Here is a 13,507-nt window from a genome sequence, read left to right on the forward strand (position 1 = left end):
CCGTGTTTCGGTGGGGTTTTTTTAATCCCGTAAAATTAAATTTCCATTAGCCACAGCTTCATTTTTCAAGTTCAATATTACTATTTGAAAAGTTTCATTTTAGCCAAACTATATAAAATACTTCTAAAAACTACATATTAATTCAAGAGTGCTAATAAAAAGCAAGATGTCTGAAATGACTAAGCTTACTACCTAGACTGAAATTTTTTAGTGTCTCATGCTCTCACAGATCCATCCATTCATTCATTCAATCGCATTTAGTGACCACTTACTGTGGGCAAAGTACTGTACTAAGCACTTGAGAGAGTTCAATATAACAACCAGACACATTCTCTGCCCACAGTGAGCTCCCAGTCTAGAGGAGGAGACAGACATTAATATAAGCAAATAAATAAATTGCAGACACATACAGATATATACATATGTGCTGTGGGGATGGGAGGGAGGATGAATGAAGGAGCAGGGAAGAGCGGTGCAGAAGGGAGTGGGAGAAGAGGAGAGGAGGGCTTAGTCAGGGAAAGCTTCCCTAAGATCAAATAAATTACAGAATCTCAAACTTTTTAGTAATTTAAACCCCCAAAACACCCACAATAGGAGCTCTGCCATTATTTGAATATTCCTTAGGATTTAAGAATCCTGGGCAAAGCGATAGTGCCGCCTACATTGTCTCTGTAAAATCTGGCACTCCTTGGAAAGAAGGTAATAGTAATGGTAGTCTTTACTGAGTGCAATGCACTGCAATAACCCTTGCGGAGTACAAAACAACAAGAGACACTTCTTGTTCACAAGGAGCTTATACTCTGAGGGAGGCAGACATCAAATATATTTACAGACCAATCAAAATAAATACCTGCACGTATAAACATATATACATAAATACGGAGGGCATGTACGTAAGTGCTAGGTGCCGGCTTTTAGTGAAGTAGGTAGATGTGAGATACACCTATATAAAGAGTTGTCTGGGTGTGGGAGTGAGTGATAAAAGCCCAGTCTGACTGACAATTCCTCCCATATTGTGTACGGCTGTCACATCCGTATCTTCAGTTCCCGGTACCGTTCTATTCCGCCATTTAAAGCCTTTGCCCTGAGGGTCACCAGGTTTGTAATTACCCTACACTGGGGAAGTCTCCGGCTGGATTTTTTCATTCAGTTTCTTCCAGCTATACCACATGCTTTGAAATTTGCTTTCCTGGGCCTTTAAAACATTTTTTTTTCCCCGACCTTCTTAGAGGTTCTCACGCTCCCACTCGTGAACAGGAGCTTGAGTACCTTCCTGACACCCAGGCTGCTCAGGAGAGATGTGTTGCAATAAGTATGGTTTTGAAGCTGTGTAGATGTCAGATTGCCTTCTACGGCCTCCTAGTTTGGGATCTGATCTAACCATTTGATGTTCAACATGCTCCCGAAAGAAATACTCCCACAATCAGATTTAGCAAAGGAAGAACAGCTGGACACAAAAGCAGGGCCACAGACCTTCAATTTGATAGGGTGGTGCCACTATCACATCATCTTAGTCTCCCAAAGCAAATATTTCCAACTTTGATTCAGTTTTCTACTGCTTTTCCTGTTGTCTAAGTAGAATTCAGCAAGAGTTCAACTTTGTGCTGCTAATGTGGAGTCTTAATGCCGAAATATAAACCTTCAAGTTAATTTTCAGGCCATGGTGCTTTATGGACACTGAAAAGTGGTTCTTTATCATCTGCATGTCTTCTTGGGTGTGTACTTTCAAAGCACAGTTATCTCAGAGGAGTTTCTGGTGACTTTAAGACCTCACCTGTTTGGTTAGTGCATTCTCCAATATACTTCTGTATAGTAGAAGAGTTTGAACAAGCTTAGATTTAATATTGAATACCACTTACTAGTTTGGGAAAATGGATCTGACGAAGTCCTTCAATCATTTATTCATTCAATCATATTTATTGAGTATTTACGGTGTGCAGGGCACTGCACCAAGCACCTGGGAGAGTATGTGACAAGGCCAGACACACCCTGAAATAATTTTAGGATTTTAATAATCTTCTCAGGGAAAACTTTTGTAGTTACCAAAGTCCAGGTATCCCAATGAAGCCAAATTCTTTGGTAAGGTTTATAGATGCTATAAAGCTGTCATGATGCCCTGTGCTTTTCCTGTACCTGACATGCATCAGAGATGCAGGTGGCTGTCTGGGTCCACACTGCATGCCTTGGAGAACACGAATGGCCATTTTTCTCAGTAGCTGGGCCAGGAACACCCTGGCTGGGCTCTTGCCAGCAACAGAGTTCAGAGATCTCTCCCAGCACTTGGTAGAGGGCTTGGAACATAGCAAGGGCATAACAAATACCACAACTATTATAATTCCACATTTAGATCTCTCATTTTCTTCTACATGGTGATAACAGTAGCACTTTTGTAATTCAATGGTCCTTCCTCTCAGGATTTGGTTTGCAGAGGAAGAGCTTGTACAGAACATCAGATTCAAAATCCCTGTCATCCATCAAGACTCCTAAAGTGGTAATTTCATTAAGTATTGAAGCAAGAGTATGCTTTTCCATTTTGGCAAGTTAATGATTTTTCAGCCCTTATCCTCAACGGTGGAAGGAGTATAAAGGAGACCAGTTGTCGTTTCTTTTGATTCTGGGTCTGAAATGGAAGTGGAGCTGTTTATACTTAAGTGGAGCTATGATGGTATGCATGGTTTCATATACAACTCCTGAGAGATGCTTTAGCATAAGAAGCCTTGGCAAATTCACCACTGATCACATATACTCCTAAACTTGGTATAAATGCCACAAGAAGGCTTCAGCAGGTATCTTTTTGGTTTAAGGTCATGATATGTTTAGGGTGCACTGCTTACTTTGCTGCACCTAAGTCTTCAATCTCAAACTTCTCAACAAACCAGGCTTATACAAGTCTCTTACCAACTGCTATGTAGCTTTCATAACTGAAAAAACAAATACAAATCAGGAAGTGGGAGATGAGGAAAAAAGACAGAAGCAAAATAAGTGCTTAGTACAGTGCTTTGTACCCAGTAAGCGCTCAATAACTACAACTGAATGAATGAAAATCAAGATGAAAAAAAAAGAAAAGCAACAAAAGAAATCCAACCTACATTTTCCTGTCTGCCCCACAACACACAAAAAAGGAACCCACAGAGGAATCTGAATGGCAAATGGAGTGGGGACAGACACCCCTGCTGCAACCAGTGATGTCTTTTCACTGAATAGGATGCGAAAGAGAGTTCGGAAAATTAAATATTAACAATTTTAATTTATTGCTTTTATCAATTTATATATTTATAATATTTTTGGTCAGTTGTGGATCTTGGGAAGCAGCATGGCCTTGTGGATAGAGCATGGGCCCTGGAGTCAGAAAGTCATGGGTTCTAATCCCGGTTCTGCCCCTTGTCTGCTGTGTGGCCTTGGGCAAGTCACTTCACTTCTCTGTGCCTCAGTTACCTCATCTGTAAAATGGGGATTTAGACTGTGAGTCCTAAGTGGGACAGGGACTGCATCCAAATCAATTTGCTTGTAACCATCCCAGCGCTTTGTACAGGCGCATAAGCTTTTAAATATACTACTACTACGAATAATAATTATTATTATTAATAATGCACTGTACATAATTTCCTAGGGGAAAGTATACCCCACTTACCAGTCTTTCACCTACATTCTATTTTTATGGAACCAATTAAGAGCACTTATTGAGGCGCAGTTGTATCACTGTCCATCTCAGGAGACAATATTACTGATGTTGCTTGCTCTAACTGGCTAAAAAGACCAATAGGTGGCTAACAGTCCACATTACATAGATATGAAGACTGTTCTTTGCCCCCTGTACTCATAATAATAACCTGCAATATAGTTTGGTAGACTACCTACACTGCAATTCCTTAGAACCCAACTGAAACGGTTGAGCATTAGTTAAATCAAAATAAAATAAAACTAGGGAATGTGGTTTGAGACAAAATAAGTGTTTGAAAATACATTTCACTCAACTCCATGAAATTTTACTCTTAGCTACCAGAAAGACTCCATGCCTCCTTTACAAGTGACTGCGAAATCCTGAAGAAAGGGGTGGGGGGGAAGGGAGAGAGAGGAAGAGAGAGAAAAGGCAAATATGCCAAACTCCTCATTCTCCTGCCCCTATGATATGTGGCTCCACTCAACTCCGTACCCAATCATCTTGGTTTCCACAGAGAACAATAATCAATCAATGGTATTCATTAAGTGCCTTCTGTGTGCAGAGCACTGTACTAAGCCCTTGGGAGAGTACAGGACAACAGAGTTTGTAGACACATTCCCTGTAGAAATGGCAAGTAAAGGAAACGACGGAGTCTAGCACTGTCTCTCCTGAAGCTGCACTACACTTGCCTGAACAGAAGCCTATAAGGACCAATTGAGGTAGGAAGCCTAAGGAACAGTTTCTGCAGGCTGGTTTTTTCTTTTTAACCTTCTGTTATCACTACTTTTCTTGACATTGGGTTTTCTCGCTGTCATGGCCCAAATCGGCATTTTCATCCCCCCTAACCAAGGGTACCTCCTGTGCCGTCCATGGGAGGCAAGGCGGAAGCCTGGGTGGCCTAAGGGGTAGCGTGGAGGATGGCTCTGATAAGAGACTCTCCTTCGGGAGGCAAGACCTTGCCATCCTCCTCCTTCAGGCAAACTCTCTTCTCATCCTCCTTACACCTCCTGTAATGTCTGTCAGGGACAATTTCTGAACTGGATTCCTCAGAGACAGTGCCTAGAAATGACAATTAGGATTTTATATCAATTTACAATACAGTCCAGGTTAATCAGAAGAAAAATGACAAGCCATTAACAATAAAACCTAGTTAACTAACTATATTTCTCTGAAGTAGAAAACTACCAAAATTTACCCTAAAGTAACGAGTTTTAGCCTGAGTGTTGTAAATGAGCCTTGCTAAATAGCTGTTAGAGTGACAAATTCAGAGATCATACTTAGGAAATGGACATTCTCAACACCCTTCCATTTTACCAGTTCATTCATTCATTCAATCATATTTCTTGAGCATTTATTGTGTGCAGAGCATTGTACTAAGCACTTGGGAGAGTACAATACAACAATAAACAGACACATTCCCTACCCACAACAAGCTTACAGCCTAGAGGGGGGGAAAGACAGATTTAATTTAATATATTGATATAATTTAATATAATTTAGTATAATACAAATGTAATATAAATTGCAGATAAGTACTTAAATGCTGTGGGGCTGGCTGTGCAATCTCAAGTTCATTCTTGCTTCTAGGACACCTACACGTGGATGTCCCCCAGCACCTCAACCTCCATGTCTAAAACTGAACCCCTCATCTCCCCTTCTAAGCCCCCTCCTCCTCCACTTTGGTTAGTGCCAACTAAGTGACCATCATACTTCATACTGTACTAACTGGGGCTATGGGGAATCATTATTAAAATTCAGTTAGAAATATATGCTAAGGTACCAGATCTTCTCTATGCCATGCAGATCCAAATGACAAAGAAACTGAAGATGTACACACCTAGAGAAAGCTAATATTCCAGATTAAATAACACTGTTGTTTCAAATTTCAGAATTCAGTTAATTTTTCAACTGAACTTTACACAAACAATATCATCGGGGCTTCTGAAATTGCTCATATGGCTTAAAGATCACCTGAAATCTGTCTAGGGAAGTTTCAGCATTTTTATGGTCAAAAAAGCATGGCATGTGCATGACAAAGAAAGCTTAAGAGAATCATATTCCAAACTACATACATGGACCTTCAATAATTCATTAGCCAATGACGGTGGACTACTCCAAGGAGTCAAATATTTGCCTGGTCACTGGAGCTGGAGTGGAGGAGTGGTAGAAACCAGAAACTAAAATCCCTAACTCCAGCCTCTTCTTCAGTCTAACCCAAGCAGAGATATCTGGATCACTGACCCAGTCGGCACAGAGAGAGGACCTCAGCTCACACATGCACACTGTATAGACTCCAGTTCATGCTCGTCAGAGACCCCTGGCCCCATTTGTGCTGTAGAGATTGTAAGCTCTCCAAATGGTAGGCTCATGGTAGGCAGGGAATCCATCTACCAACTCTGCTGTATTGTACTCTCCCAAGTACTTAGTACAGTGCTGTGCACATGGTAAACACTCGATAAGTACCACTGACCTACAGAGACCTCAGCTGACAGCCATCCCCGACGGCACCCACGAGGGTTCGAGGTGGTAAAGGCACACAAGTCATGCTAACTTTCCTGTCCGGAAAAACTGGGGATGCTGTGAATGGGGTCACCCTCTTGATGCCTAACTTAGTTCATGACTTCCTTGGCCCCCATAGAGAAGATGCTTAATGTCTGCTTGTATCTACTGCATTGCTTGATTCAGTGCCTGGCACACAGTAAGCATTTAACAAATACCATCATTATTATTATTACTATTATTAGGGTACCTACTCTGAGACCTGGTGACAGGGCAGAGTTTGCAAAAGCTTCTAGACTTTAAGCATCTTGTGGGCAAGGGCTGTGTCTACCAACTCTACTGAACTGTACAAGTGCTTAGTATAATAAGCACTTAATAAATACCATAGATTGACAGTGTAAACTCTACTCAGATTCCTCTGCCACGCTCTGTATGGGTCGGAGTGTGGGCATGTACCCTTGACCGTATACACACCCTTTTAATTCGTATCAAAGAGCAAATGCAACCGATCAGAAAAGGGGGATGGAAATATAAGGGGCTGTGGGCAGAAGGGATGGAGAACTGGCTGGGAGGGTAACTGAGCTGACGGGTGGAGTGAGCCGCAGCGATGGACATATTGGTTAGGAGGCAAGTTTGAGTTTTAGTGACGGGTTGATTTTCGGGAAACCATGTCAATTTCAATTTCATAGGATAGACTAAGTCCTTTTGGGGTCTCATCCCTGGAAATTTTGCTCGGTGGTGACAGCCTCACCCTGGTTGCTAAGCACTACAAGATAATTCTCCATTCAAGGTGCATGGATAATGTCACTTTAACTGAAATCTGTATTTTCCCCCTCATCTGCTTTCAATTATCAGTCTATAATAACCTTCAACCCGACTTCATTATTCTATGGGAAGTACATTCAAGCTTCATGAGCTAACTTGCTGAATAGGGAAACAATTGCAGAGCAAAAGTAAAATGAGCTGCCAGCTCAACCAAACTGAGACAGACGGAAGAGCGTCAACAAGGGAACAATGCAGAAAGAGAGGCTTACTGAGAGAGGACAGCGGGCCAATACGGTACTGCTTTGCATTCGTTTAAAGCCATACCCTCCTGGAACATGAACAAGCCGCTGAAGGAAAAATTAGGTCACTGCTTTCAGTTTCCCTGCTGGAGTTTCATTTGGATGAAAGGCTGTAATTATTGGTAATATGCCAGAGTGTTGGACAATGTACTCTATAGCTGCTATATCCCAGTTTTGTTTCCTGTGGTCCAAATATACTGCATAATCTACAGACTGATTAAAAAAAAATTACACTGAGGGAAAGGAAGAACATTTACTGCTATCCTATAATAAAACTCATGGTAAGAAAACACAGATTGGCAGACATCTTTGGCACCGTCTTCAGCTTATGAGGATGTATTTTCTAAAATTTGCCCATAAGGCATAAGTGATGCCATCACATTCCTGATAATTTGGGCATTTTAGTTCTTCTTGGAGCCAAACTACCTCTGGGGATACAGTATGTGTCCGTAGGCAAAAGATGGTTTTTTAACACTGCATGAATTTAAGGAAAGCTGCCAGACGGAAACATTGTAACCCCTTTAGGATGTCCCAATGCTGAGATACTGGAGTCACACAAATTTAAGATAGTGTACAGTCTATAATCCCCTCAAAGAGAGATTATGGCAAGGCTATCTATCTGACTTGTATTTTAAAGTCCTTACTGTGAATTGGGAAGAAAATTAAATCACAATTAATAGTTTTAATAGTTGTCATATTCAATTTAAAAGTAATTTCAGAGCTTGCCTTATATTACCTGCCCAACATTAAAATAAAAGACACTTTTTACCATAGTTTGGTGCCAAGTAAATTATACTTATTTAAAAGTAGTAAATACATTTAAAGCATAGCAGAAATCAGACCTTAAAAATAACAGTGATCAACTTTTCTTGGAAAAAAGGACAGTCTGAGGAAAGAAATGATAATAGAAATGAGCATAATAACCACCATGGCTAAAACAATGAGTTATGACAACCAATATAGAGTGGGGTTACTACAAAATGCAAACCAAATATGAGTAGAAGCTTCACATAAACACACTTCAAACAGGACCAGAACCAACCAACCAAAACATTATGGTGTTCAAATAGTGTTTCAAAGATTTTTTGTTCAAATAGTGTTTCAAAGATTTTTTTTAAACACAAAATGAACATGTTAAACAGATGACAAGAGATTAAAAAAAACTTTCAAAAACATGGAGAGGATTAAGTTAGAACACGGGTTGTAACCTTTTGGTGCAGAAGAGCCAAACAAAAGGAAACCTTTGAGCAACTGGTGTGCAGAGAACCAATCATATAAACACACACTGAATTAACCTTTAGGTAATTTACTTCGTAGTGGACATGTAATTATGGAATGCTAATAAAAATAGAAGGAGGGAAGATGAAAGAGAAGGGGAAAGGGTCTCCCCCTCTTACCTATACGCACTTTATGGACGGGGAACAGGTCTACCATATCTGTTATATTGTACTCTCCCAAGCGCTTAGTACAGTGCTCTGCACAGAGTCGGTCCTCAATAAATAAGTGATTGATTGAATGCTCCTTCAATCGTTTGATCTATTTGAAATCGAGGTAAGGTGGGGTGCCACGTTGGCAAAGCACCCCGCTTACACCTTCAGCTGACTTGTTAATGTCTGTTGGGGTTTGAGTCTCAATTCAAGTTGTACGGGCAAATCCTTTGGTCAATTCAACTAGAGGGAGAGAGGCGCTGGGAACGAGGTCCCTAAGCCACATGGGCCCAAGATGGCAGGAAGAGGAATGGTGGGGGGAACACAAGCTCAGCAGGGTACATCTTGAGGAAGGAAAAGATCCTCTGCAATTAAAACGCATCAAAGGAGGTTGCTTGTAAATGGGGTAGGTGGAAACCGTAGGGAGGCTACCGGCTGGGACTGAAAGCCTTCTTTCCCTCACTGGGGAAGAGACGGTGACTGCACAATTCTCGTTGCTGAGCCAACAGCAGCAGTGGGAGTGACGAGAAGCAGTTCTCACTCATCCACCTCCTCCTCCAGACGCTGCTTCACCTGGTTGCTCTGGACCTGGCGGGTGTGGCAGCCAGGTGACCCCATCGAGTGATTCCCCTTTGCTGCCTGCTTTGACTCGCCCACCCTACTACTGCGGTTGTTTATTGATGCCAGTGGCAGGCACGGGGAGCGACTCCCCTTGGGGGGGGTCTCTCTCCCAGGAGTCTGGGGGTGACGGGGGACAGACAGGATGAAAGAGCCCCTTCAGCTTGCCCGGCAAAGATGATGAGAACCTCGCTGCTCTCCAGATCGGGCAATACCAAGTCGTGTCAACAGAGTGCAGAGAGTAGAGATCCCATCTTGGGCGCCTCCCTCACCTCTGGTCCAAGGAGAGAAGCAGCATGGTCTAATAATAATAATAACAGTAATAATAATGGTATTTCTTAAGTGCTTACTATGTTGCCAGGCACCATACTAAGCGCTGGGGTGGTCTAGTGGACAGAGCACAGGCCTGGGGGGTCAGGTTCTGGTTCTGACTCTACCGCTTGCCTGCTGGGTGACCTGTGTGTGCCTCAGATTCTTCATCCGCCAAATGGGGACTCAATGCTTGTTCTCCCTCCCACTTACACTGTGCCTCCCCTGATTATCTTGAATCTACCCCTTTGCTTCACACATAGTAATGCTTAACAAATACCATAATTAGTACTATGACTAAGTGAATTACTCTCCACCTAAAAGGGGAAAGTCTGGCCAGTTATTTTCTGCCTAAACAGTTTGGGGGCAAAGCTAATAGAATTGGCTGGTGCCATGAATGTGGCGGTGATAGCTCCTACACTTAAAAGCATAATATTTATTGAGTGCTTACTTTGTGCAGAGCTCTGTATTAACTGCATGGAAGAGTACAGTACAGTTAATAGACATAATGCCTGTCCTTGCTTAGTACAGTGCCTGGGATTAAACAAACACTAAAATACATTACAGAGAGTGGGACGTAATAGCGTCCAGAGGTTGGTACTTAGGTGCCACAGGAAGATGAGAATACCCAAGTACTGATGTGGATATGAAAGCACTGAAGAGGCAGCAAATGGGGGGAAAATAAAGTTTGGAGGTGAGAGATTCATCAGGGAAAGCCTCAGGAGGAGATGTGACTTGAGAAGAGCTCTGAAGACGGAGAGAGCAGTGGTTTGCCAGATGTGAGGGGGAGGTAGGTCCAGGCAGAAGGGAGGGCATGAGCAAGAGGGTAGTCGCAAGAAAGATAAGAACAAGGCACAGAGAATAGGTTGGCTTGAGAGGCATGAAGTGTGCAAGCTGGGCTGTGTTGGGAGAGGAGCAAGATTAAGTTGGGAGGAGAGAGCTGATTGGGGAACTTAATGTCAATGGTGAGGAGTATGGGCATCGAGAAACACCGGATTCAGCTTGAGAGCCAAGAATTAGTGACCAGGCGTTACAGGTCAAGTACAAATCAAGAAAACTTTTATTGTCTCAGATAATGCTTTTCAATAGAAAGTCGTGAAATCCTCTCTTAAGGACACATTAAACTTGAATCAGACAGAGAATATACTCCCCCTTTGGGAAAAGTCTAAATTTGAGGTTTCTCAAAATGCATACAGTAAATTTCAATAATAATAATGATAATGTTGGTATTTGTTAAGCGCTTACTATGTGCAGAGTACTGTTCTAAGCGCTGGGGGAGATACAGGGTACTCAGGTTGTCCCACGTGGGGCTCACAGTCTTCATCCCCATTTTCCAGATGAGGTAACTGAGGCACAGAGAAGTTAAGTGACTTGCCCACAGTCACACAGTTGACAAGTGGCAGAGCTGGGATTCAAACTTATGACCTCTGACTCCCAAGCCCAGGCTCTTTCCACTGAGCCACGCTGCTTCTCTAGGGAAACCTTGGAAAACAAACCATTTAAGAGGTTTGTTCAGAGAAAATCAGAGCAACATTACTTCACTGAAGTTGGATTTTTCGATATCTGATAAAAACTTAAAAGCAAACTTCTCTGGTTTTCATTCTTTTCAAAAGTATTGCCAGAAAACAAATGTTTTGCTCTGTAATTACCATTTTCAAATTACTTTTAAGCCAAAACGTTTCCTGGTATGTTTAATTTTACTTTGTGGTAGAATCTCTAGATTGACTAAATGGTAGTTTAGGGTCAGTTTATTTTTGAAAGTTCAAAATAGTTTCCTAGTCTTTGAAATCTAAATATTTTAGCCCTGTTAGTGCATTTTGATTCCTACATGCAACTGATGAGACGGGAGCAATAAAATGAAATATTCCTTTTTAGCTGATTTTAAAGTGTTCTTTTTTTAAAACCAATTATGTGGTTTACTTTTTAAATTTTAAGACCTGAGTTTCAATATTGCTCATTTGTTCCTGCACAAAAAATCATTAATCTGGGTTTAAAAACAAAATATAAAGCTACCTCAGAACAAAATTTTAATCTTTTTATTATTACATTTGTTAAGCGCTTACTGCGTGTGAAACGCTGTATGAGACACCGGGGAAAGGTGTGGGGATTGGAATTCAGATATGGTTCCTTGCCCTCAGGAGGTTTACAGTCTAAAATGGGTGGGAAAAGGGGAGGAAGTGATGACAGAAGAGCAGACCACAAATAACATGACTGATGGAGCAAAAACCGTGGCTCGGTGAGAAGCAGCGTGGCTCGGTGGAAAGAGCACGGGCTTTGGAGTCAGGGCTCATGAGTTCGAATCCCAGCTCTGCCACTTGTCGGCTGTGTGACTGTGGGCAAGTCACTTAACTTCTCTGTGCCTCAGTTCCCTCATCTGTAAAATGGGGATTAAGACTGTGAGCCCCACGTGGGACAACCTGATTCCCCTATGTCTACCCCAGCGCTTAGAACAGTGCTCGGCACATAGTAAGCGCTTAACAAATACCAACATTATTATTATTAAAAACAAATTATTATGAACAACAAAAACTGCAGTTTGTTAGAGCTTTAAGGAAATTTCTAGGTTTTTTGCCACTCCCAGCAAGTTGACCCCGGGTCTAAGGGCCACAACCTTCCCACTGTTGTAACAATTGTTAACTTGGGGGCGACAGGCAGGGGTGGGAGGTGCCCCTCTGTGGAGGCTCTCGGGCCACAGGACGGCCGATCTGAATTCTGTCCTGCAGGTTTCAGGCACCAAATAAGCAAGGGATTTTATACGGCTCATGCCTAACTATAAAGATGGATGTAAAAAGGCTACCCTTGTACCAGTCCTTCAAGTGCTTTTTTGGTTCCACGTTGGAAGGCAGGATCCATCCAGTGTGGCAATTTCTATAGCTCTAATTTGGGGGAAAAGTTTCATTTATTTGGCAGTACAATTAGGCAACATGAAGGTTGCTCTTGGTCCCTTTTTTCCCCTTGCCAAGCATATGAGCCTCGTCTGCCTCTCTAGCCCAACCTTCATTTAATCATATTTATTGAGCACTTCCTAGGTGCAAAGAACTGTACAAAGAGCTTGGGAGAGTACAATATAACAATAAACGGACACATTCCCTCCCCCCAACGAGCTTACAGTCTGGAGGTACGGAGACAGACATTAATATAAATTACAAATTTGTACCTAAGTGCTGTAGGACTGGCTGTGCAATCTCAAATTTCCTCTTGCATCTAGGACACCTACACGTGGATGTCCACCGGCACCTCAATGTCTAAAACTGGACTCCTCATCTTCCCTTCTAAGCCCACTCCTCTTCCTAACTTTCCATCTCAATCATGGTACTTATTAGATACCTACTGGGTGTTAGGCATTGTACTAAGTGGGACGAGCCTTGGTCCTGTCACTTCCAGTGTGTGGGTGTGTGCACGCACACGCGAGCCGAGACGCAAAGACGCACGATGTTGGGCCGATCCCAGATCGTGCATGCGGAAGTCAGTACTGGTTTCCAATCAATGGTATTTAGTGAACGATTACTGTGTGCAGAGCACTGTACTAAGGGCTTGGGAGAGTATAATGTTACAGAGGTACAAGACACATTCCCTGGTTCTTCTGCAGCCCTCTGAAGGCACCCTCGCCCAGTGCATTTCTCTGTTACTCAGCAACGCATCTGCCCCTCTAAGAATTGAATATCCAAATGGCAGATCCGACGCCACGATGACCTCTTGCGGGCCATGAGCCATTTTCCAAACTCCACCTTCCTTCATGCAATTTACATCAATCCTTTTGGATCTTTCAGCACCCAGCAATCTGGAGTGCTAACTAGTTTTCACACTTTAGAGTCAATAAATGAAAAAATACCTTTTCTGCAAGTGCAGTATTAAAGAGACGGGATTTTTAAACTTTAAATCCCAAACGTGGTGAAAATGAAAAAGTTGTTCGGTGAAGGACTTTGATC

The 13,507-nt window shown here is 42.3% G+C and overlaps 1 protein-coding gene across 3 annotated transcripts in view; it reads right to left on the reverse strand.

The window, feature by feature from the left end:
• BTBD7 (BTB domain containing 7) overlaps nucleotides 1–13,507 on the reverse strand; it is a 58,560-nt gene that overhangs the window by 17,754 nt on the left and 27,299 nt on the right. The window lies entirely within an intron of this gene.

The sequence above is a fragment of the Ornithorhynchus anatinus genome, chromosome 1, assembly GCF_004115215.2.
Source record: "Ornithorhynchus anatinus isolate Pmale09 chromosome 1, mOrnAna1.pri.v4, whole genome shotgun sequence".
Taxonomy (NCBI): domain Eukaryota; kingdom Metazoa; phylum Chordata; class Mammalia; order Monotremata; family Ornithorhynchidae; genus Ornithorhynchus; species Ornithorhynchus anatinus.